General features: G+C 36.9%; 1 pseudogene; it reads right to left on the bottom strand.

Moving 5' to 3' along the window:
* Nucleotides 1–2979: 2979 nt before the first annotated feature.
* LOC125080516 (ATP synthase membrane subunit K, mitochondrial-like) overlaps nucleotides 2980–4366 on the bottom strand; it is a 12899-nt pseudogene continuing 11512 nt past the window's right edge.

The following is a 4366-nucleotide window of genomic DNA, read 5'->3' as shown; positions in this document are numbered from 1 at the left end:
TATCCCCAGGGCCTAAAACAAGAGCGTATGTTAGCCCTCAATAAATATTTGTTGCATAAAAGAATATATAAACATAACTATATATTTAACCTAAATTTATTGAATAAATTAAAATCTGATAATACCCAGAAGTGACTAGAGTGTATTTTTCATATAAGGTAAAAGCAGGGCTTGGAATTAGAAATTAAATTCAGTTAAATGTTATATACCTGCCTACTTGAATCTTCATTATTTAATTTATAACCACCATATCAGTATCTTTATAAGTTCTTATAACTACTGCTTCAGGAACCTTAAATTGAACAATGCTTTACACGTAAGACATTGTATCAGTTTTCTTTTGCAGATGTAACAGTTTATCACAAATTTAGCAACTTAACACAAATTTGTTATTTTACAACACAGAGGTCAGAGGTCTGAAATGTGTCTCAGTGGGCTAAAATCGAGGTGCCTGGCAAGACCGTCTTCTTGCCAGGGGAGAATCTCTTTCTTTTTTTTCTAGTTTCTAGCAGATGCCTGCCTTCCCTGTCTCATGACCCCTCCTTCCACCTTTGAAGCTAGCAATGGCAGGCTAAGACTTTCTCAAGTCATATTTCTTTGCTTTCTTCTATTTTTAAAGAGGCACATGGTAATCCAAGATAATCTCTCCATCTCAAGTTTCTTAATTTTATTATATCTGCACATCCCTTTTCCTTATAAAAATAACATATTCATAGATTCTGGAGATTAGGACTTGGACATTTGGGGTGATTCAGTATTCAGCCTGCTACAGCTAAAAATTAGCATTATTTCCCAATTAACCATATTTTTAAAATAATTTTTAAAGCCTTAAAAGAAGGTGATACTACTTCAGATGATTAGGGCACTCAGGAAGCTAAGTGAAGACTAGTAGGTGGGCATCTTGGTGCTCAGAAGAACATGTGCTCCAATCAAGGGATCAGCAGTGTCTTAGCCTCATCCAAATGTTGGCATGCAGAGATGTGAGTCCAGGGTGGTCAGTTCACTTTTCCAAGACAATCTGGAAATGCAAATTTATATGTAGAACGCCCTAATTTTTGCAGTGTTGGCAACAAGTTACATGATGTTTTTCAAAACTCTGCAGGCTAAAACATGTCTGTAAGTAGACCCTGACCTCTGAGTCCCCATTGTGCTGCCTAACTTCTAGATGACCAAGAGGAGCCCGCCAGCAAATTGTACACCTGTCTAGTGAATTATGTTCTGGGTATTAGGAGCAATGTATAAAATGTCTGTCTTTTGTGGCAAGATATTACTTGGAGTTAGTTCATAGTTACATGGGATTTATAGGTATTGCTAAAGAGACATTTCATTAAAATTGGTTTGTCTTCATTTACTTACTGAAGAATATTTAATAAGTTACTATTTATTAAGTTCCTCCTCCTGTGAGGCACTGCAGTGAATAAGAAGATAAATCAGACAGGGCCCCCTTCCTCAAAGAACCTGCCATCAAGGGACTGCCCATTAAAATTTTGACGAGGAATATCGAACTTCAGTGAAAAAAAAAGGTCACTGCTTTTGAGGAGAATCAAGTCTTTATTGAAGACTTGAAATAAAGTATATTTAAGTTAGGCCTTAAAGGATGGAAGCTAAATACTCCATTCCTCTTTTTCTTGTATTTTTTTTTTTTCTATGTATAGTTGAACAGTTGTTTCTAGGCCCTTGGTTCATAAGGACCTCGCTACATAATGTGTCTAGATAACTTACCATGCAGTGCAATTTTAAAGGGTGGACTAACAATGAGAGGTGAATGACTGATCAAAGACATTAATCTTAACCCATATTGTCTTTATGAAGCTTTAGGAATGCTTCAGTAGATGGAAAATATAGTGCATTGTCTTAGTATTTGAAACAAAAGTAAAAGTTAGAATAAGTGCTAGTGCAGTGAGAAATGTTAAACGTGATGGGCAAACCAGCTGAACAAACAGGATGGAAATTTGTTTTATGAAACTCACCTTACAGAATTTCACCCAATAAAACACATGGGTATGCAGTATTAATTTCTTTCTGTGTCTATGTATCATCACAAAAGGCCCTTTTTAATCATATTCTGGGTGCACATTTGGTCCCATTTGAACACAATTTATGAACACTTACTTTCTTATTTGAATTCTACTTTTTGACAAAATGGGCAAGAATCCAAGTAAGGCAGCATGGTTAACTATTATTCTAATACATACAGACCAGAATCTTAATGCAAAACAACTCAAATTTGCCAGAACTCAATATACCATGAAATTGTAATCCTTTACTTTATTTGATTGTCCTCAGTATAATTCTATATCGCTTTCAAACTTTTATGACAAATAAGTACATTTGGAACATAATTAAAAGGAATACAGGTTATATAACAACAACCACAACAAAATCTCCAATCCCATTTTAATCATGAAAAAACAATTAAGCAAGAGTTAGAAAAAAACTATTTTTCTTTGGCCTCTTGATTCCTCATTCTATAAGATTATCCCCAGAAGCCTGCACTCTACCACTTTTCCCAGATCAGACGTAGATTTAGCCAGAAAGGAAGGAATACAAGTCAGAATGGCTTAACCCATTTCAGCTTTGCCAAATAAACATTTAAACATGGTTTTCTCTCTTACTCTTTCCTAAAACTTCCAAGGCATCTGAGGATGTGTAATCCAGCTAATGTGAGTTTGTTCCTTGGTGAGTTATAGATAGGAATTACAAGCAAGTGGAGTTATCACACAAAGGAAACTTTACTGGCAGCAGATAAGGAGGTCCTAGAGAGTAACTTCTAAAATCATGACCCGCTAAGTAAGCGTAAATGGGTTTCTCTTTTTCAGGGTTAGGATGAATATTCAGAAAGGGGAGTTTTGTCACTGTATGTAGAGATGAGCACAAAAGGTCGCTCATGCATGTGCCCTGAGGAAATGGACCTGTACGTACGTTGTAGGTTCATGACATTTCTGTTCCTCTTGGTTTTTTGTTTTCAGGTTTTTTTCAAGGTTCATAATTTATTGTACAAATTGAGTATCACATCATGAGTTGACATTAGCTTCTCCAGGCATGGGAACTTAACAGGCAAAGTACAGGTTAAAATCCATTTATGTTGCTTTCACAGCTGGTGTTTTTTTTAGATCTTAACTTGAATTATAAGATCATCAAAGCAGTGCCTCCATATGTGGTGGGTACACAATTCATTCTACCTGTGTAAGTAGAAGAGTAAGAGTTGAAAGTATTATAAGTAGAGTGTAAGAGTTGAAATATTTTTTGATACCAGTGAAATAGAATTACGCATTAGTTTCTAGACCTGCCTTGCAGGTCTTGCAGTCTTTCTAGTGTTGCAGAAGGTGCCCATGCCGCTGCTTGTCTATACTCCTCTTTGAATGGAAACTTCAGCATTACAATGAGGTAGAGGTAACTGTCTGGTCATTCCGTCGTCCATCTGCCTCAATAGGAGTCAGGGATGCTCTCAAGCTGGCCTGGGTGGTCTGGGCCTGCAGAGCTCTTAGTCTGACTGCTTGCTGGGGGTAGTTTCCATTTCTGTCACGGGGTGCTTTGCCTGTGGGTGTTTTGCCTGAGTTAAAAGATAAGCTGGGAAAAAGAACCTGAGGAAAAAAAACTGAGCTAAGTTTGGTGCTTCATGCAGGTGGACAGCAAAAGTAATCAGGTCTTGGGGTCTTGCTGGTGACAAATGGAGTTAAACAAAAATCCTTTTTATCATGGTTTGCAAGTTTTGTCTGTTGAGGCAGTAATCAATTTAATGTGTATCACTACTATTTCCAATACTATGTTAGTTTCGCTCTGGAAGGTCTTTGGCTGTACTGCACCAGATACTCTGGCTGGATGGTATTTGCACTGTTTTTTACTTCCAGTTTAGTCTGCATTTTATCACACACAGGTGTTTCTGAATCTACTATCCTTTAAATGGGTTGTTAGGGTAATCTTACTGGAACTATCTGTATGTTTTAGCCCACAAGAATCCAAATGAAGAAATTTTAATGTTGCCCTTAGTAAAACATTGTATATTTTAAACAGACAAATATTCATTTGTTCCTTACGGCATTTGCAAGTTTTCATAAAATAATAACAGCTCTTTGATTGGTGTTCTTCAGTCCTCATCTACTTAAATAGTTGACTGAAACCATCTGAAGATCAGAGTCCTTAAATAGATCTACTGCGGTGGCAGGATTTATCCAATTTACCAACCCATAGTTTGCAGATTCTGCTGTTGTACACTAGTGTAGACAATCTCTTTGAAGCTGGAATCCCTAGGGACGAGTTTGAGAGGGTGCTGAGTTGCTTCAAATAGTATCATATTCAACACCAGAAAAAAATCCATTGTGAAGGGGCTGGCAGCTCTGTACTGCTGTGCTGAGATGCTTTTTTG

The sequence above is a fragment of the Lutra lutra genome, chromosome 11 (genome assembly GCF_902655055.1).
Source record: "Lutra lutra chromosome 11, mLutLut1.2, whole genome shotgun sequence".
NCBI lineage: Eukaryota > Metazoa > Chordata > Mammalia > Carnivora > Mustelidae > Lutra > Lutra lutra.
This window is presented reverse-complemented; position numbering and strand designations above follow the sequence as displayed.